The sequence below is a fragment of the Monodelphis domestica genome, chromosome 2, assembly GCF_027887165.1.
Source record: "Monodelphis domestica isolate mMonDom1 chromosome 2, mMonDom1.pri, whole genome shotgun sequence".
NCBI classification, from domain to species: domain Eukaryota; kingdom Metazoa; phylum Chordata; class Mammalia; order Didelphimorphia; family Didelphidae; genus Monodelphis; species Monodelphis domestica.
The window spans coordinates 33994042-34015528 of record NC_077228.1 but is presented as its reverse complement, the minus strand read 5'-3'; the positions used below and the strand labels follow the sequence as shown (position 1 = coordinate 34015528).

Genomic DNA, 21487 nt, shown 5'->3' with positions numbered 1-21487 from the left:
AGGGTCGAAGTTGCAGAGTGAAACATCGAAGGCCATTGGCCAAGCACAGACAAAACATCATGTAGGACTGGCCAGAAGGCCAATGCCTGTGCATTATAGAGTGCGTAGAGGGGAGTCAAATGGAAGGATTGAAAGGGGTTCTAAAAAGACAGATGAATTTATTATTGATCCTGGAGGTGCTAGGGAGCCATAGCAGTTTTAAAAAAAATTTTATTTAGTCAATTTAGAACATTATTCCTTTGTTACAAGAATTACATTATTTCCCTCCCTCCCCTCCCCCCACCCTTCCTGTAGCCGATGCACAATTTCATTGGGTATCACATGTGCCCTTGATCAGAACCCATTTCCACGTTGTTGGTGTTTGCACTATGATGATCATTTAGAGTCTACATCCCCAATCATATCCCCTCGGCCCATGTAATCAAGCAGTTGTTTTTCTTCGGTGTTTCTGCTCCCACAGTTTTTCCTCTGAATGTGGATAGTGCTCTTCCTCATAGATCCCTCTGGGTTGTTCAGGATCACTGCATTGCCACTAATGGAGGCCATAGCAGTTTACTGGGGGGAGGGTGCAGTTGTTTGTGTGTGAAATGTTTCAACTTGTGCTTGGTTTGATAGCGAAGTAGAGGGTGGGCCAAAGTGAGAAGCACCTGAGGCAAGCAGACCCTGTAGCCCAGTGAGAGGTGCAGAAGAGGAGGGTCGCTCTAGGGATGCCCAGCCCCAGGGAGGGCTGCACTGAGCAGCTTCCATCCTCCCCAGAATGGTCTCTTTGGCCAGCAAGCATCCCCTTAGAACAAAGATTAATACAGAAAGGAGCAGCTCACCGTAGCCAGCCAACACATCAGCCATTCCTGACAGTGCCCTGATAGATACTTCGCACCTTGACTTCCCTGCTGTCTTCTCCTGGCCCAGGCCGGTCATCGCCGTCACACAGCATTGCTTTATCTTGGCCTCTCGGGTTCCGCTCTTTCAGGCATGGCGCCTCCTGTCTACTTGGGGCTGCTTAGTCGCTGCGTCACCACTCACAGCATTTCCCAGAGTTCATTGTTTTTGTCATTTCTTGGTATGCAGACTCTCCGGTAGGTACCACCGTTTGGTAGCAGCCCCACGCAGTATCGGGACATCTGTGCCGTTTCCAGGTCTTCGCTACCACAAAGAGCACCACTGGGCATTGGTGGGAGCCTGGAGCTCCTGCTTTATCTTGACCTCTAGGCAGTAACCGCCTGCTAGTGCAGTCGATGGATGGTGTAGTCACATTCTCGGCGTAATTCTCAGTTGCTTCCCAGAATGTTTGAACTCATTCAGACTTTTACCAGCAATAGATAGTCTTACCAGCCCTTGTTAGGTACGCAACATCCCTGGCCAGGGAGCTGCCATTCCTATACTTTAAGGCTTGGTTCGTGACTCCCAGTGCCATTCTTGGATGCCATCTTCTTAACCGACTCTCTGCCTGAGATTTTCTTCTCTACCCTGAGCACCTTCTCATCAATTGGGGCTCGGCTGGAGCTGGAACAAGTCTCATCTTCTGGTCCGTTCTTTGTCTCGGCTGGCACCTTGTGGAAGCTGGGGTCAGCCAAACCCCGGGCAATGCCCACCCACTTACCTCTGTCAGTCTCCCTCGTCTCCCCTGTGTGGGCTTTGTCTCTTGCCCCACCCTGCAGCCTCAGGGGGCCACCTGTGGAAGGGACTGACTCAGTCCTGGAGCTCCCAGGAGGCCCAAGCAGGGAGTGGCCAGCCCCTGGAAAAGATGGCGGTGACTGCGAGAAGAGCCCTGGAGCCCCACTTCTCGGGCATTGGCTTCTGCTGGGCTCAGGGGGCGTCAAGATGGACAGTCTCGTATCAGCGTGTTAATCTCTGTGTGAAGTTCTGGACAATTCTTCTGCCCCAGGAGCTTTTGGATTCCACTAGAAGAGACACAGAAGTGCTCCCAGAAGTCATTCCCAGATGTGTGTGCTAATCATGGCAGGGAGGGGCGGTGCGTCCCTGAGGTCACGTAGGAGGTGGCACCAGCCTGGGCTTCTGGGGGAAGCCAGAGGTTCTTTATCATGCTCCCAGCTCTTCCCTCCAAGCAGCACTGGGAAAGCGTATAACCAGTGAGAATGGCAGACGTCTTTATTCTTGGAGAAGGGGGGGCAGGATCCCAGCAGAGCTGGGCATAGTCAGGGGTCTCGTGCTGTAGAGCCTCCAGGCAGCCTCCCCAGTGGGGCCTGGTGCCCCTGCCCTGTGCCCTCTCTTTGTTGGGGCTGGGTGGGTTTCTAGGAGCTGGCCAGGCTTCCAGACTGCCTTTAAAGGTCATTCTGAGTTTAGGAAAGTTCCCAGAACAGCCGCAGCTGGGGCCGGACCAGCCCCTGTTCCGAGCAGAGCAGTTCCAGGGAGCTCTGGGCCCCTCCTAGGGTGGGAAGCCTCACCAGGGCCTGATACCGCCCAGCTGCCGCTGTCCTCAGAGGCTGGGAGGCTGGGAGGCTGGCGCATGTGCCCCCAGGGTCACTCACCCTCTCATTTGTTCTTGTCAGCTCCTTATGGACAAGAACCATTTTGTTCTAATCTTTGCATTTCTAGCACCTAGCCTAGTGCTGGGCACAGAGGAAGCGCTTTATTAATTGAAGTAATTCTGTGAAGGAAGAGGTGTGGGCTTGGTGGTCAGACTTGGAGAAAGTATCCTGGCTTGAGGTGGGAACGTGTTCCAAAACCTTCATCCCCAACAGTTACGGCAGTCCCCTCCTCAACGTGGCTGTCCTCCTGGGCCTCTGTCCTGGGCTCTTCCCAGCAGCCCTCCTGGCTTATGGCTCCCAGATCCTGACTAAATTCTCTCCTGAGGTTATGGATCTGCATCCCCAGCTGCCTGCCAGAACTCGGCTCCTTGAGGACTCATAAGGGGCTCAAACTCAACCTGTAAAAAACGGACTCATCTCATTCCCCCACCCTGGCTTATTGTCCCTACCTCCTCCCCACTGGGCTCCACCACTTCCCCAGCCGCAAGGCTCCCGGCCTCGGAGCATCTTCAGCTCCTCCCGTCTCTCGCTGCCCTCCCCTCCCATGTCCAGTCAGTTGCCAAGTCCTTTGCCTGTCATTTGCCTATTGAACGCACCCCTTCTCTCCCCAGAGCGTTCTGCCTGGCCCCTGGACTGTGGCGCCTTCCCGGCCTGCAGCTCTGTCTGTATCTCGTTTGTGCCTCGTTGTTTCCAGGTTGGCTCCCCCGTTGGAGTGGGAGCTCCTTGAGGACAGGGCCTGCTTTTGCCTTTGCATCTCCAGCAGCTGGCACAGTGCCTGTAGACCGACTGCACCATTTGGTCCCCAGTAGCATCATGGAGAGGCCCCCTTCATTCAGACAGTCACTCACACCCAGCAGCACCCTCCATCTGGAGAGTGGCCAGGCAGGACAGCCAGCCCGAGCCAGGGCGGTGAGTCCTTCTCCTCTGCCGGGCAGATTTACCCAGGGGAGAAGGGGAAGGGAGCCTTTACCGCTTCCTTCATTGACAAAGAGATTATCTCATTGTACAAATTATCTCATTTAATCATTGAGAAGCTGTAAGTGTTCTCAAGTCTCCGGAGGATTGCCATGCAGAGAGGATTTAGCCCAGGTGCAGGGTGGGAGGGAGCGTTTGTTGGGGTTTTGGAGAGGCTCACTGGGGCACCCTCGTCACGAGAGCTGTCCTAAAACAGACTAGGCTGATGGGGGAGGGGATGAGTTCTCCACCACTGGAGGCCTGCAAGTAGAGACTAGATGCCCATTGGTCTGGGATGTCACATGGGGATTGTAAATGGGGACCCCTTTGGCCACTTTGGGGAGACTGGGATTCTGCTTGGGAACACACACGTGTGCCCTAGGGTAACTAAACATCTCTTCACCCTAGTTTCCACGGCGGGGGGAGGGGGGTTGCTCTCTCCCCTCTTTATCTTCTGGCACCTGAGGGTCAGGAAGGTGCGTTGGGCCACCGCGCTTCTGCTTTCATAGATTCTGATAGGACCAGGATGCCGGTAGCAGAGTCCAGGGAGGTCCCAGCCCCAGGATCACACAGCTGCTGGGACCATGGATGGACCCAGACAGAAATAGCCTCCGAAAAGTCTCTTCTGAGCAAGATTCTTGTTGGCTCGTTCCCAGACCTCGGAGCCAAACAAGAGTCTGTTGATGAAACATCTCTTCCACAAGTCACGAAAGGCCCCAGGCAGAGGGAGGGCCAGCTGAACAGACTGGGAAGGCGACCCAGGGGACCAGCCTTCCCCCATCCTGCCAGGCAGCCAGGCTCCTGCCCCCACCCCACAGCCCTTCGTGCCAGAAGCCTTGGGCACAGAGCCCGAGCACCCTGCAGGGTGCAGGGGCCGTGGCCACAGGAAAGGGTGCTGATGTTTGGTCGGATGCCAACCCAGGAGGGGAGCCGGGGTCTCACCTTCCCCTCCCCTTACCCCCCTCCCCCAGAGGCCTTCCTTCTGTTCCATCTTCCAGTCCCTTAAGGCCTCCTCACCTCTTCCCAGGCCTCTGGAACCAATTCTGCCCCAACACAAGCTGCTGCTTTCCTCCCTTGCCTCTGTGCTTCCTTCCTTCTTCGCTTGCTCCCTCCTCTCTTTCTTATACTCTGTCCTTCTTCCTCCTTTCCCCCTTCCCTTCTCCTTCCTTCCTTCTCGTTTTTCCTCCCTCTCTTGCTCCTCTCCTCCCGAGATCTCCTCCAGGCAGTGGCCAATATTGGGCAATAAGGCAGACCAGGGATGACCGAGGCAATCCTGCCCTCTTCCACAGAGTGCCCCCGCAGAGCCTTTTCTTCTCTGAGTTCCCAGTGCCCGAACCTACTACCCAGGGAGCATCACCCATTGGCCATTGCTTCTCTACGCCATGTCACCCTGGTGGAGGCATTCAAGGCCCTCTTTGGTCTGATGGGTCATCCTGTCCCAGGCCCTGGGTTCCTGCCAAATCTGTCTACTCACCCTCCTTTGCTTTCCCTTTGGCCTTCACTAGAGTGTAAAGGCCAGTCATGCGGGTCAGAGCAAAAGGCACAAAATCTATGACCTGCAGGATCAGAGAGGGTAGGGAAGACTCGGAGAAGGTGGACCTTGAGATGTTTCTTGAAGGACCGGTCCAAGGAAAGGGAGTGAGTGCCCAGAATGAGAGACAGAGGAGTCCTCCCCGGCTAGGCTGTGTGTGCCCAGAGGTCAGGGACTAGGACCTCCCTCCCCTGCCCATAGCACTTCCTCAGCCTGTAAATACTTGTTGACTAACTAGACTTCCTGTCCACTCTGTAAAATAAACCAGGCTTTCTCTTGCCTGCCATTTGACCTCCTCCTCCTTTCTCTTAAGCCCAGGAAAACCTTGATGTCCCAGTAGCCATACGTGATGACCTTTTCTCTGGCAGCTGGTATACTTTGGGTCTGTGCCTAATCAGCTTTGTGAGGTAGTGAGCTCCCCATCACTGGAGGCATTCCAGCAGAGGCTGCTGACTGCTGGCACACATAGTTATGGAGGATATCCCTGACCCAGTCTGGGTTGGATCAGAAGTGCTTCTGAGGTTCCTTTCAGTTGCTTGTCCTCCCCAAATTGGCTCATGCTGGTTGGGGAACAGGGAAGGCCAGTGAGTCTCTTCTATTGAGGATGTTCTTGCTGTTCCTGGCTTTCCTTTAATAGGCTTCCCTTAATAGAGCAGGTCAGAGGTTAACAAGTACAGGTCTGGCTTCCTTTTCAGGATTCCCCCCAGACCAGGTCCAAGGATCTACCTTCCTTGGCCCTGCACATGCATAGTCCACCCCGTGGCCAGAGTCACAATTCTTAAGTCCCCCCAGGAGGGGATTCTGTCCTGAATTTCTCATCTTCTGGGCACCATCTGCTTGTTCTGGGGGCTTGTCCTGGTTGGTGAGGCTAACAGGAGCTCCCCAGCCCACTCCTGTGTTCTGGGCCTATATAAGTTTGTTTCTGGAACAAAGGGGGTCATGAACAAGAAAAAGGGTACTTGATGCCACCCCCTGGCAGGCGATCCCAGCTATGTGGCTCCTTAAGCGTGGCTGCTTCTTGTTCCTTTTTCGTGGTAAGAGACCTGAGCCCCAATAGCCTGGCCTCTGGCTCTCCCTCTCCCCATTCCCCTTGTCATTGCTCAGCTCACAGGGCCCAGCAGCCTTTGCTCAAGTCTGCCATCTCCTGTGGCATCAGTTCCAAGAGGAGCTAGTGCTGACAAGTCCAGGGCCCACGCCCCGACCCCCTTGTTGAAAAGTGGTTAGTGCTGGCTTAGGGACAGTTATGGAAACTAGCCCTGGTCCAGAGGCAGGCCTAAGAAGCCCCTGCATACCTTAGGGTCCAGCAGGCATCATCCTTGGCTGTGCCAGGTGCAGGGACAATGCCACGAGTGAGCCTTGGACTAACGCACATTAGACATGGCTTCCAATGTTCCCTGCCCCTGCTTCTGGAAAGTCTTCCCTTGCATCCCTGATTCTCCATCCATCTTGGGCTTCTGTCCCTCCTGGCCATGGCCTCCACTCCGGAAGTGATTGTCTAAACCGTTATATTGTTGGGCAGAGGCATGCTGGTATGTGAGTGCACCGGTGTCAGGAAGGTGCCATTAAGAGACAGTGCTGACTTTGTCCTCTGTGGACCTGGGGCGGTAGGCCCTACTGGGCAAGCAGGGACAGGGGTAAGTGAGGCTGGGGCTCCCTATTGCCAGGCAGGGCTAAGCTGGGGAAGTCATTACCACTGGCTTCAGGCCCAAAGGTCAGAGGTGAAACCCTTCCCAGGGTCCCTGCCTGGGGCTGGGCCCCAACTCTCCCTCCTCCTACCCTGGTGCTTCACCCACAGTCGAGACCCTCAGGAAGTCTCCTCGATCCCACGCCTTTGATTTGAGGACCCTATTTTTAGCAGGGTGTTTACACTCCTGGCCAGGCCAGTGAGTATTGGAATAGACCCCAGGGATAGAAATAGAGCCCGTGCCCCACAAACACCCTCTTTGCCATCCGTCCGTCCTCCTAAGAGAACAGAAATTCTCTCCGTGGTGATTAGGGAATCCTTCTGAGAAAGTGCCCTGATGCTGGCCCTGGGACTCAAAAATAATAATCTGGTGAGAGCCTCTGAGGTGAGCCCGAGGGGATCGAGAGAACCGGGCGTATCTCTTGGGGCCTGGACAAAGCAGGATGCCTAGGAGGAGTGAACCCTGACATCTCCAGCTGGGCTCGAGTCTCTGGTGCCCATTCTCCTTCCTGGCCGTCCCCTTACACTTGTGCCTTGGCCTGGCAGACACTGGGAGACTACCTTTTCCCTTGTGAGCAAACCCAGAAAGACGTCCAGGAGAGGAAGAAGCCCTGAAAGCTAGAATCAGCCACTCAGGGTTGTCTGTGGCAAATCTCAAGGTGAGGACAGACTTACCTGTGCTGAGCTGTGGGAGACCCCAGCCTGGAGGACCTGGGCACAGGCTATCTGCGACATCCTGGGTTCCGAGACCAGGAAGGTAGACATTACATTAAGAAAGTTATTGGACCCCCAAGAGGAGTGAGAGTAGATTGCAGGGATAGTGCTGAAACTGGTCTGTCCTCACCTGCCCCACATATACTAAGCTAAGGTCTTCAGTGGGCCCAAGGCCTTTGGCAAATGCTTAAAGTTTGGACTGTTGGGTGTGGGAAGGGGAGCCGTCGAACATCGTCGGAAAGGGCCGTTGCAGCTGGGTTGTGGAAGACCTTGAATGCCAGGCCGTGGGGTTTCGACTTCGCCTGGAGGAGAGACAGGAAGGGAGTAGTGGCCGGCCTCCCAAGACAAGCGTAGATCTTTAGGCCCAGGTCTAGAACTGGCTGGCGGTGGGATTACAGAACCATAGGCTGTGGCCTTTCGAAGCCTGGCAAACAGGAGTGGGGGTGCCCCTGGCCTCCTGAAGGATAGATGGGCCCATTTCCAAAAAGGGAGTCCTAGGAGGATTCAAGACTGTATCACCCAAGGGGTGGCTAGTGAATGCCTAGAAAAGGAGGAGGCCATTCTGAAAGCCCACCCACCCACCTGGCTGCCCTGACAGTAAGCCAGGCCAGACCAGCCTCTCTCCTTTTTGGACAAGATTACTCAGCTGAGAGTTTTAGGGAATGCTGGGGCTAGAGTTGGCTAGACTATAGCTAACAGCCATAGAAAGTCTCTTCCTCTGCTCATATAAAAGATGGAGGTGGGGCTAGACCAGGGAACAATTAGATGGATTTGGAACTATTGTAATAGCCTGCCCTAAAACATAGTTGTTAGTGCTTGATCTCACCCTGGCGAGCAGGCGCCAGTGGAGTGGGCGTCTGTGCTCGCCTCTGCCCTTTGGCCTTTGTATCTTGGATCAAGGCATCGGCGGCATGTGTGTGAAATCTGGTGATGGGACCACTAAACTGAGCGGCTGGCCAACGTCGGGCTGAAAAACCAGACCAGCCTTAAACGGTGGGCTCAACTCGAGACGTTGACTTCAGTAGGAAGAAGTGTCAAGTCGGATACTTGGGTTCCAATAGTGAGCTTCACGAAGGCAAGGACAGGGGAGGTGTGGGGAGACGGCGAGTCATCCAACGAGATTAGGGGATGAACCGAAGGGGCAGCCAAAAAAGATTTTTGACAGGCTTGGATGAAGTGAGGGAGACGGAGCTTCCAGGAATCGTGTGTAGTCATCCATCTGTCTTCTGCCCTGACTAGATTTTACCTTTCACAGGCTTGAGATCAGCTTTTAACACAGAATTGTGAAATCCTGGAGCTGGCACGGACCTGGGCCTAGTCCGACTCTTTACAACAATCTTAGCAAGTGGTGGTCCAGCCTTTGCTTGACCCACCTCGCTTTGGGGCAGCCCACTCTGAAGTGGACATTGAAGGGACTCAGTAGCACAGACTCTGAGGGCAGAGGCAGGGTCCGAAAACCTCCTAGAATGTGCCCCTGGGAGAGAGTTTGCCACCAGTGAGTGGGCCTTGCCGGCTTTCTGGATTTTGACTCCCCTTGGCTTCCCAATTCTTCATCCTTCCTGGTTAAGTGGCAGGGCCTGCAGGCCCCTTCCCATCTCCTCTGCCCTCCTCTGGGCTCTCTCTCATGGATCCATGTCTGTCCTTTGATGACATGCCCAACGCTGACCACTATGCTCTCGCTACTGCCTGACTAGAGCCAAGGACAGAGGCACAGTCATCTTTCCTCCCTGGCTCTGCAGCCCATTGAATCTCTGAGATGCCAGGAAAGAAGACTCCCAGCATGGAAGGGGCTGCCCTTGGGAGGTAGGATCAGCCTTGTACTGCTTGGCCCCCGAGGGCAGAAGTGTTTGACTCAGTGTTTGGACATTCTGAAATGTTTTCAAAATAATTGGGAGGCTTTGGCTGCCCTGGAAGGTAGTGAGCTCCCCACTCCTTGGAGCTGGATGCTCACTTGTGCTCACTGTGATGTGTTAAAGGGCTACTTTTCAGGTCAGGGGTGGACTGGATAGCCTCTGAGATCCCTCAAGTCTCTTTAAGTTTTTCTCCCAAACAAGGGTGAGCCATTGAAGGCTTTTAAACAAAGGAGTAGCATGCTCAAACCCTGGTTTGGGAAGGCTAATCTGGCAGCTGAGAATGAATTTGGGCTGACGAGTTAGGAAGTGAGAGGTTCCTGGGTATGAGGGCCGGAGGGAGGCAGATGATAATGTCAAGTGAACCCAGAGAGCAGAGGTGACCTGGAGAGGCCCAGCAGGGACCTGGGAAGGAGTCTGGGCTGGGGAATTTGAAGGGCAGGACTCAGCTTGTTCCCTGCCCCCAGGATGCTGGCAGGGCAGGTAGGGGAGTGAGGGAGTGACCCTGAGCCGGAAGGAAGGTAGGTGGGAAGGTAATGGCACATGCCAACGGGTTATGCAAAGGGGCTCAGCTGGGCAGGAGCAGAATAAGGAAATAGAATGAGAGGCTTGCTGGAAAGCTGCCCCGTAGCCCCTTGGGGAGAGGAGGCTCAGAGGGCCGAAGGGACTGTCAAGGCCAGACCTTGACCTGCACTTCTGGGCTATGAGAGCTTCTAGGAATTCCTGTGTTGTGATAGAGGAAGCCCAGTAGCATCTTGGGAGGTGACCTAGCCAGAGGGTTCAGCTTGCCAAATCCCCAAATGACTGAATGTCAGAGCCATGTCCAGCCCAGCCCCTCCACCCAGAATCCTCACCTTAGTGTCTGACCTGCAGCAGCTAGAGGCAGCTCACTCACTCACTCACATTTACTGTCTGACACCAGTAAATCTGGTGGGCCTGCTTGAGACCCCACCAAGGACCTACTTGCTTCTGGGAGGATCCTTACAAAGAATCTTCTTATCTCTTGAGTGCTCAGCCTAGAGTCCTACATGCCTGACCTGGGTGAGGTGCACACCAGGTGCATGGGCAGGGTTTGGGATTTTGGGGGACATATTTAGTGTTATTTTAAAATTATTTTTATTTTGTTAAATATTTCCTAATTACATGTAAAAACATTTTTAAAAATTAATTAAAAAAATTTTTTTAGTTCCAAATTTTCTTCCTCTTTCCTGCTCCTCCCTTCTCCTTGGGAAGGCAAGCAATTTGATTATCCATGTGAAGTTATGTAAAACATTTTTATTAGCCAGGTTGCAAAAGAAAACACAAAACTATAATAATAAAGTTTTTTCAAAAGTGCTTCAATCTGCACTCAGAGTTCACCAGTTCTCTCTTGAGGTGTGCAGCATTTTTCAATATGGGTCTATTCAAATTTTCTTGTATTATTGTCTTGATCAAAGTAGCTAAGTCTTTCACAGTTTGTCGTTATTACAATATTGTTGTTTCTGTGTACAATGGTCTCCTGGTTCTGCTCACTTAATTTTGTATCAGTTTATCTAAGTCTTCCCAAGTTTTTCTGAAAGTATCGTGCTTGTCATTTTTTTTGTATAGCACAATAGTATTCCATCATAATCATGTACCACAACTCATTAGTCATTCCCCAATTGGTAGATACCCCCTCAATTTCCAATTCATTGCTATCACAGAAAGAGCTGCTATGAATATTTTTGTAGATATAGGACCTTTTCCCTTTGATGCTTTTTGGAATATAGACCTACTAGTGGTATTGCTGGGTCAAAGAATATGTGCAGTTTTATAACTTTTTGGGTATAGTTCCAAATTGTTCTCCAGAATGGTTAGACTAGTTCACAACTCCACTTTCAATGCATCAGTATCCTTATTTTTCCATATCCCTTCCAGCATTTTCTGTTTTCCTTTTCTGTCATGTTAACCAGCCTGATAAGTAGAAGGTGGTACCTCAGAATTATTTTTATTTGCATTTCTCTAATCAGTAGTGATATAGATCATTTTTTCATAGCTTTGACTTCTGAAAACTGCCTGTTCCTATCCCTTAACTATCAATTGAGGAATAGCTCTTATTTTTACAAAATTGGATTAGTTCCCTATATATTTGAGAAATGAGGCCTTAATCAGAAAAACTTGTTATAATGTTTTCTGTTTTCTTTTTTCCTTCTAATTTTGGCTGCATTGGTCTTATTCGTACAAAAGCTTTTTCATTTCATGCAATCAAAATTATCTATTTCACTTCCTGTAATCTAATCCTGTAAATCACTTCCTCTATCTCTTTTTGGTCATAAAATTTTCACTTATCCACAAATCTGACAGATAAAATATTCCAGACTCCCTTATTTTGCTTATGATAATTACCCTTTATGACTAAGTCATGTACCCATCTTGACCTTATCTTGGTATATGGTGTGAGATGTTGGTCTATACCTAGTTTCTGCCAAATTGCTTCCCAGTTTTCCCAGAAGTTTTTCTCAGATAGTGAGTTCTTTTTCCCAAAAGCTTAGCTCCTTAAATTTATTAAATACTAGATTACTATGGTCATTTACTACTATGCATCACATACCTAATCTATTCCATTGATCCACCACTATTTCTTAGGACCATATTGTTTTGATGATTACCACTTTATAATACAGTTTGAGGTCTGGTATGGCTAGCCTACCTTCTTCACATCTTTTTCATTAATTCTCTTAATCTTCTTTTTTTTTTTAAAAACCCTTACCTTCCATCTTGGAGTCAACACTGTGTATTGGCTCCAAGGCAAAAGAGAGAGAGGTAAGGGCTAGGCACTGGGGGTCAAATGACTTGCCCAGGGTCACACAGCTGGGAAGTGTCTGAGGCCAGATTTGAACCTAAGACTTCCTGTCTCTGGGCCTGACTCTCAATCTACCGAGCCATCCAGCTGCCCCCTCTTAATATTCTTGACCAGCTGTTCTTCCAGATAAATTTTGCTATGATTTTTTTATAGTTCTATGAAATAATTTTTTTGTAGTTTGGTTGGTATTATACTGAATAAGTAAATTAGTTTAGGTAGAATTGTAATTGTTATTATATTAGCCCAGCCTACCCATGAGCAATTAATGTTTCTCAATTGTTTAGATCTGACTGTGTGAAAAGTGTTTCAAAATTATGTTTATATAGGTCCTGGGTTTTTCTTGGCAGGTAGATTCCCAGATATTTTGTATTGATTGGTATTATTTTAAATGGAATTTCTCTTTCTGTCTCTTCTATGATGTTGGTAACATATAGAAATGCTGATGATTTATGTGAGTTTATTTTATGTCTTGCAACTTTGCTGAAGTTGTCAATTATTTCCATTAGTCTTTTAGTTAATTCTCTAGGATTCTTTAAGTATACCATCATCTTATCTACAAAGTGATAGCTTTATTTCCTCATTATCTACTGTAATTCCTCCAATTTCTTCTCTTATATAGCTTGCATTTCTAGTACAATGCTGAATAATAGTGGTCATAATGGACATCCTTGTTTCACTCCTGATCTTATTGGAGAGGTTTTTCATTTATCTCTATTACGGATAATGCTCACTGCTGGTTTTAGATGGATACTACTTGTCATTTTAAGAACGGGTTCAGTTGATTCCTCTGCTTTCTGGTGTTTTTAGAAGGAATGGATGTTGTATTTTGTCAGAAGTTTTATTGATTTAATCATGAGCAGCTAGTGGATAGAGGGCTGGGCCTAGAGTCAAGAAGACCTGAGTTCAGATGTGACCTCAAACACTTACTAGCTGTGTGACTGGACAAATCATAGAAACTTGTTTGACTCAGTTTTCTCATCTGTCAAATGAGCTGGAGAATGAAGGAAATGGCAAACCACTCCAGTCAGTGCTTTTGCCAAGAAAACCCCAAAAAGAATCTCAACGGGTTGCACATAACTGAGTGACCAAATAACAACACAATTATTATAATTACATGATTTTTGTTATTATTGTTAGTGATCTGGTCAATTATGCTCATAGTTTTCCTAGTATTGAACCAGCCCTGCATTCCTGGTGTGAATCTCCCCTAGTTATAATCATGTACAATCATGGTGATTTACTGCTGTCATCTCCTTGCTGGTATTTTATTTTTAAAAATTTGCATTGATATTCATTAGGGAGGTTGGTCTATAGTTTTTCTTCTCGGTCTTTGCTCTTCCTGGTTTAGGTATAAGCACCATATTTGTGACATAAAAGGAATTGGGTACGATCCATTCTTTGCCTACTTTTTCAAGTAGTTTACATATATTGAGACTAATTGTTCCTTAAATGTTTGGTAGACTTCACTCATAAACCCATCTGGTCTGGGGATTTTGTCTTAGGAAGTTCATTGATGGCTTGTTCAGTCTCTCTTTCTAAGATGGCTTAGTTAAATATTCTGTTTCTTCTTCTATTACATCAGGTTAATGGGCATTTTTAGAGAAGTCTTGAAGTTTCTCTGAGGTAGCATGGGAGCAAGACTGTGGAAGCTGGGGCCTGGGGTGAGAGGATCATGCCAGGGCCCCGGGAGGGAGGGCTTAGGAACAGACACGAAGGTGATGCTTCTGCTGGCACTTTGGCTCTGCCCAGTCGTCAACATGCTTCCTTGTTTCCTCATTTGTGAGAAGCCTCAGGCCTCCTGAAGCCAGGGTGATGTAACTAGTGTGAAACTTGCCTGAGAAATTTCCACAAAATGCAAATATTATACAGGGAGTCATGCAAATGTCCTGGCAGCCTCGAAGGCTCGCTTGGTGCAGGTGGAGCCCTGGGCACAATGACAGGAGAGCCTGGCATCAGTGCCCTGGAGGTGGCACAAAGTCCCTAGCCGTGGCACCAGCAGGGGAGATGGAGGTGGGTGGCCAGGGTAGTTAACAGAGTGAGGCCAGATGGGAGTGGGGTGAAATGATGCCATGCTGCCCAGATAGACTCACAGAATCCCGTACTTAGAACTCAGGTGCCCCAGCCATGACCAGACCCAATCAGTCAATCATCAAACCCATATTAAGTACCTGATCACTCTGGGCCAGGCACCTTTCTAAGCCCTGGAGAGACAAGGAAAGGCAAGAACATGGTCCCTCTTGGGGAGGTCGCATATCCTTTTGGATGGCTATTCAGAGGAAATGGATTCAATGACCACAGCCTGGCATCTGCACCAGGGATGAGGGAAGCCTTTCCTCAGAAGAAGGAAGTGGAGGATTCTGGGTGGGGAGGAGGGACAGTGTTTCCAGCGTGGCACAGGGATTCAAGCGCTTCCCTTCCCTTTGAGCCTCAGAAGTGCTCCAACAGGAGGAGGAGAAGCAGGAGATTTAAGTGTCATGAAAACCCAGAGAGGGGAACACACAGGAGAAGGCAGGCCACGATGTCAGATGCTGCAAAGAAGATGGGGGAATCGTATTTGACAGATGAAGGATGGCTGGGATCTTTGAAGACGTCACATTTACTTGGGCGCTGAGAGAGAAAAGTGGATCGCAAAGGGCTTAGGAAATGGGAATGTCCTGTGTAGACAGTTCTTCTGAGAGTTTGCTAAGAAAGGGAGGAGAGAGAGAGACAGTGGCTTGAGGGGCCAGGCTAGGGCATGATTTTAGGCAGCTCAGAGGGTTCCGGTGGAGAGGGAGAGGCTGCTTGGGAAGACGAGCCAGGACGAGCTCAGGAGCACAAGGGTCCAGCGCTGGTGAGGAGAGGGCTTACCTCTCTGTCAGAGACTGGGCTCAAGGAAGAGGGGGAGGATGACATCCCGGGGGGTTGAGAGGAAGACAGAGCTCCCAGCCAATGGCTTCGGTTTTCTCAGTCAAGTAAGAGGATGTCCTCCACTAGAGGCCGGGCTGATGTGGGAGGCTCGAGGAGAGAGTTAGGGACAGCCGTAGTGAGGGTGGGAGAGAGTCTCAAGGGAGGAAGAAAAGGATCTCCAGGCTACAGTGAGGCCTGGTGGAAGGCAGGCCTCCTGGACTGGCAGGGGGCACGGTCAGCAGGAGTGCCTGACTTTCTCCAGATGTGTTAAGGAGCGGAATAGAGGCAGCCGATGGGGAAGGAGTTACAAGGGCCGAGTGGCCAAAGCAGTGAGGATGCAGGAGCGAGCACGGTGAGGAAAGGAGGAAGGGGGAGGCTGAGGCCTGGGAGAGCTCAGTGGGCCGAGTCGAGAGTCACTGGAAGGAAGGAGGCAGAGGGAGAGGCAGCATGGGTCAGAGCGACGCCGGCCTCGATGACGTGGCTGTGGAGCCCTTGTGTGAGAGCAGAGCCCTGCGTGGCCCGCCTGATTTTTCAAACAGTTTTTGTGACTGGTGCCGCCAGCTCAGAATCGGGCACTGTGGTCCCTTCGCCCAAAAGAGGACCGGGGCCCTTAGTCTGCAGCCCGGAGGTGCGGGATGGGGCTGGCAGCCCAGGGCCCCTCGCTTGGGATCCAGCGGCTGTCCCGAGGTCAGCTTTACAAGGCTGGTGTTCTGCCCTCACCTCATTAATCCCTCGTTTGCTTTTACAAGCCCCTGAGAGCTTCGTGCTTCAAAGTGGACCTCGAGCCGATGCCGCTGATAGGATGACTGGGCTGGAGGCCGGGAAATGAGCAGGGGCCGGGTGGCTGCTGACCCCTGGATCCTCCTCTCCTCTGCTCTCTTCTCCACTTGGCTGCAAGCCTCAGCAGCTCCCAGGAAGGGAGGCAGGCGTCATCCCTGGCCTGACTGGGGGACTTTTTACTTGGAACTGGGTCGGAGGGAGAAAGGTGATCTGTCGGATTGTCATCCCCAAGAGTCATGATCCCCAGCCCCTGGCAGTGACCAGAGCAGCGCCCTAGGCCCTGTGCCTGTCCTGCTTACCTCCCAGGGCCCAGACCCCGGGGCCCTTGGGGGAAGTCCCAGGACTCCAACAGGGGGCAAAATGTCAAAGCTGGAAGGGTCTCCAGTGCCATGTCATGCAGCCCAGATGAGAATGGGGAGAGGGAGCCGCCTCTCCAGCCCCACGTGGGACTCGTCGGGATTCAGCATCTGCTGAGGTGTCCCCTCTTCTCCCCGAGGTGCTCTGACCCCCTCGGAGACAGCACTCACTGTCGGGATGTGGCCACCCGCCTTCTCCCCGCTGTGCTCCTGGTTCTGCCTCCTGGGGCCAAGCAGAACCGGGCTAAGCCCTCCTGTGGTCAGCAGCCTTGAAGACAGCTCTCGGGCCCCTGGGTGTTCTCTTCCTCTCCCAGCGCCGCTTCTGACCGGACTTGCACCATCCTTCCTTAGCTGCCATCCCTCAGCACCTGGGGTCTTCTTACCCCTGAACCTCCCTCGAGCCGTGACCTTCTCCCTTCCCCATTGTACCTGGCAGGCACACCGTAGGCCCTTCGTAAATGCCTCTTGGCTTGCTTTGCCTCCTCCTCAAGCTAAACATACTCAGCTCCATATACAGCATGATCAAGCCTAGAAAGCCTTAAGATGCTGTAGTGCCGGAAGCCGCCATCCCCCTTGTTCTGGGCTCCCAGAATGGGCCCCGAGCCTCATCCCTCGCGCAGCCCCCAGGAGCCTCGTCCCTCCCATGTCCTTCTCTCCCCAGTTCTGGGGCCGTGGGGCCATTGTGATTTCTGCACTGCCTGGTGCCCGGAGCCGCGCCCCATCCTCCTCTCTGGGCCCTTCTCCTTCCATTGCCGCTCCCAGGCAGTGGGGTAGGGACAGCCTGAGCAGGGCTCATGTCCCAGAGCTGGCCCAGGGTCACACGGAGAGGGCAGCAGCCCTCTGGCCACCAGGCCTCCCCACGCTCCGCCGCTGTCCAAGGGGCTCTGTTTGGCTTGATGCCAGGTTATGGGGGGAGGAAGAGGCAGAGAGGAGTCCGTGTAGGCAAAATGGGGCAGCAGGCTGGCTATTGGGATGGCTCCCACATGACTGCTGCCCAAGCCTCTCTGCCCAGGGGCTGTGGCTCATCCCTGGCTCTCTGCGTGGTCTAGGGACCCGTTGGGGGCAGGGGGTGACCAGAGCATCCCCAGCAGCAGCCTGGGAAGTGACCTGATCTAAGACCCTTCCCCCTCCTGCTGGGCGTGGGGCACAGAAGACCAGGGGGTGGGGGTGGGGGGGCAGTGTTTGGGGTTTGTGGCCCTTTTCCTGGAAGCCTAGGCTTTAGCCTGGTACTTCCTGGGCGAGGCAGTGGGTGGACAAGGACAACTCATCAGCGTGTGAGAGCTCAGGTTCACTTCCTCTTGCCATGCCCACGGATGGGCCCCAGGGCCGAGGCCTCCTGCAGACTCCCACCCCAGGGTCAGGATGGCCAGGGACATTGGGGATGAGTCCTAGGAGTGCCCAGGGCCCCTGAGCTTTCATCCTCCCAACCCAGCCTCTCTGCCCTGGGCATGCCATCCACACAGGCTGGTAGGCTGGTCCACAGGCAGATGGACACACGCATGGACACACAGGCTCTCATGCTCACATACTCCCCTCTCCTTCCCCCCTCCCCCCAGGGAAACTTGATCCCAGCCTCATTGTGCTCCCGGATCCTGGTCTGGCCTCCCACCTGGGCTGGCCAGGGCATGTCTGCCTCTGTCTTCACAGCTGCTCCCTCCCTTGCTCTGCCCCACCTGCTCCAGGGGCCCAAGAGCTGAGGACACGGACAGTGGCTTAGGTGTAGGCCTGCCTTCCCTGACACCAGTTCCTCTCATTGTCCGTGGGCTGGCCTGGGGGCACCCTTTCATCCCTTCTCCCTCCGTGCATGTGGGTCTGAGTTCAATCTGGGTGATCCTGCCTCCAAGGAGGGCACTCCAGCTCTGTGAGCCTCCACCCCTGGGCCCCAGGGAGAATCCCTGAGAGCTTAGGCCTGGCTCTTGTCTGGGCTCTTCCCAGCTCTGGGGGGGTCCAAAACCATCCCAGGCAGGATGCGGGGCATGTCTTTCTCTAAAACAAAACATTGACAAAGACTTCAACCCTGTTGAAACAGGAACCCATGACTTAGGTAACTGATTCTGAAAGCATTAGAACCGGGAACATTCTTGAGAAATGGCCAGATGGTCACTTGGCCTCCTCTGGGCACCCTCTTTAAGAATATCCCTGCTGCAAATTGAGACACTAATGCATTGCTGGTGGGGTTGTGAATTGGTCCAACCATTCTGGAAGGTAATTTGGAACTATGCCCAAAGGGCGATAAAAGACTGTCTGCCCATTGATCCAGCCATAGCACTGCTGGGTTTGTACCCCAAAGAGATAATAAGGAAAAAGACCCGTACAAGAATATTCATAGCTGCGCTCTTTGTGGTGGCCAAAAATTGGAAAACGAGGGGATGCCCATCAATTGGGGAATGGCTGAGCACATTGTGGAGCTGTTGGTGATGGAATACTATTGTGCTCAAAGGAATAAAGAAATGGAAGAATTCCACGTGAATTGGAAGAACCTCCAAGAATTGAAGCATAGTGAAAGGAGCAGAACCAGGAAAACATTATACAGAGATGGATACACTGTAGCACAATCAAATGTATTGGAGTTCTCTACTAGCAGCAATGCAATGATCCAGGACAACCCTGAGGGACTTATGAGAAAGAAGCTATTCACATCCAGAGAAAGAACTGTGGGAGCAGAAACACCGAAGAAAAACAACTGCTTGATCACATGGATTGAGGGGGATATGGTTGGGGATGTAGACTCTAAATGAACATCCTCGTGCAGACATCAACAACATGGAAATGGGTTCTGATCAAGGACACATGTAATATCCAGTGGAATTGCGCATCAGCTACAGGAAGAGTGGGGAGAGGGGAGGGAGGGAAATAATGTGATTATTGTAACCAAGGAATAATGTTCTAAATTGACTAAATAAACTAATTCAAATGGAAAAAAAAAGAAAGAAAACTCACTTTGCCAGCTCAGGGAAGGGCACGGCTAGGCTTGGCCATAGATTGGTCATGTGGTCACATGGGTCATGTTGCATGGGAGCCTGGGTGACCTCGAGGGTGGTGGCACCCTGTTCATCCAGACCCCAGAAGTAGCCCTGCAAAAAAGAACCAGATTAAAATGTATTTGGAAGATGCAGCCAAATAAATAGATAATGTTCATTTGTGGTGTTCTAAGTCCACCTGGGATCGGTTTCTCTTTGAGTTTGACACGTCTGCTCTACGAGAGCCTCGTGTAGCCAAGAGTCCAACCCCATCACCGGAGGTCTCCAAGCTGAAGTCAGAGGAACCCTTGCTGAGGCTGCTGCAGAGGCTATGCCAGCCCAGGGGTGGCTGGGCTGGTGTCCTCGGCTGCTTGCTCTTTTAGCTCTGAGCTTCTGTGACTGGGGCACACACTTGCTGGCCAGGAGGACCAGGGAAAGCTTTTTGTCTTGGGTCCAAAAGGTCCCTTGTTCAAATGAAAACTCACCATTGATTAGGCGCCTGCTGTGTGCAGCGCCTTGGGCTTGGGCACCAGGAGACACGAAGACTGGGCCTGAATCTCTCTCTGTCACCAGAGAGACCCTTTCCCTTGCTAAGGGAAAACGTGACTCCGGCAAATGGGCAGCTGAGTCAGGAACAGAAGAAGCCAGACGACCACCCTCGGGGGAACGACCCCTTCTGGCTGGGCAGGGCCCACCCCTAGCTCCTGAGCCAGGCCTTGCGGGGTGCCTTTAGGATCATTGCTGTCTGTGGTTCCATCTCTCCAAGGATGTCAGATGGATGACACGTGGAGGAGAGACGCTCCCCTGGGAGAAGAGCCAGCGAGGAAGGCACTCGTGTTCGACTGAATCAAATAATTTTTTGTGACCAACAAGCAGTAAGCCAGAGAATGAGCTCAAAAGACGCTTACTGATCCCCAAACCTCACAGCAAGGGCCTCCCCTGTAGGATTACCATCCCCCTCCTCCGAGTATGTCTTATGTCAGCCACGAGGTGCAGTGATCTGGAGATCAGATCCTAATTCACATACAAGCTCTGCGATGTCAGGCGGGGCACGTCCTCCGTGCCTCAGGCTCTTCATTTGTAAAATGGGAATAATTGTGGTGAGGGTAAAATGAAATAATGCTTATAAGACGCGTTTCCCCTTAAATCAATAGCTAGCTGTCTTGGTATCGTGTATACACACTTATTTGCTTGTCATCTCCCCAGTTAGACTTAACATGAGCTCCTTGAGGTCAGGATTTTTCTGCCTTTTTTTTTTATCACCTACACTTAGCAGAGGGGCTGGCACATAGTAGGTGCTTAATTAGTGCCCATGGATCAGTTGATCTTGTATTCTCTACATCTCTCAATCAGTTATAAAATAGCAACGGTGCCGCCCATTAGGCGAATATCGGTGGTGAAATCGAGTTGAATCAAAATTTGCCTTCATTCAGGTGGCGAATGGGGGCGACTGGGTGGTGGGTGAGAAGGGATAGGAAGTGTGGTAGAGTTAGTGTGTGTGTGTGCGCGCGCTTGCATGTGTGCGCGTGTGTGCGCGCACTTGCATGTGTGCGCGTGTGTGCGCGCACTTGCATGTGTGCGCGTGTGTGCGCGCACTTGCATGTGTGCGCGTGTGTGCGCGCACTTGCATGTGTGCGCGTGTGTGCGCGCACTTGCATGTGTGCGCGTGTGTGCGCGCACTTGCATGTGTGCGCGTGTGTGCGTGCACTTGCACGCACGCACATGCACTCTACGAGGTGTATTGAGGGAAGATGAGTGTACGAGAAACTGAGGAATAGGGAGAATGAGGGAAAACTTTCTGCAGGAGGTGGTGCCTGAGCTGCATCAGGAGCATCAAGAGGGACTCAGAAGAGGAGAAGGAGAGAAGGCATGTGTGGGGGACATCGGGTGCAAAGGCGTGGGGACGGAGATGGAATGGCATGGGTGAGGAACAGAGAAAAAGGCCAGTTCGGCTAAGTGTCGGAGGGTGGTAAGGGGGCAGGCAGGGCATGGGGACCAGTGGGGGTTGCAAAGCTCCTTTGGGGCCAGGTAAAGGGCTTTAAAAATTGAACAGAAGACATTTCTATTAGATCTTAGAGGCACGTGGTGTAATGAATAGAGTGCTTGAACAGGAAGCTCAGGCCCTGCCTGGGACTCTTGCCAGCAGTACGACTGGACCTCGGCAAAATGGAGCTAATGATATCTGCATGTCCCTCCTCTCATTGGGCAGGGCAGTTGGGAGCCTCTGATGTGGCCAGACTTAAAAAGGAGTTGTAGTACTATTATTGCTGCTCCGGGCCGTAGTGAGCTCCCCGTCACTGGGGGGCTGAGTACCACTGAGGCGCCTGTTAGCACCAAGATTCGCAGACTTCCTGGGACTGATCTCAAGGCCTCTGCTTCTGCCTGGGAAGGATGCTTTGAGAAAGAGCAGATCTTGGAAGGAGCAGGAGGGCTTGAGGGCCAGCACTGGCCATCCCATTCCA

General features: G+C 51.8%; 1 protein-coding gene across 12 annotated transcripts in view; it reads left to right on the top strand.

Moving 5' to 3' along the window:
* Positions 1–21487, top strand: part of ST3GAL3 (ST3 beta-galactoside alpha-2,3-sialyltransferase 3) — a 143749-nt gene that overhangs the window by 99427 nt on the left and 22835 nt on the right. The window lies entirely within an intron of this gene.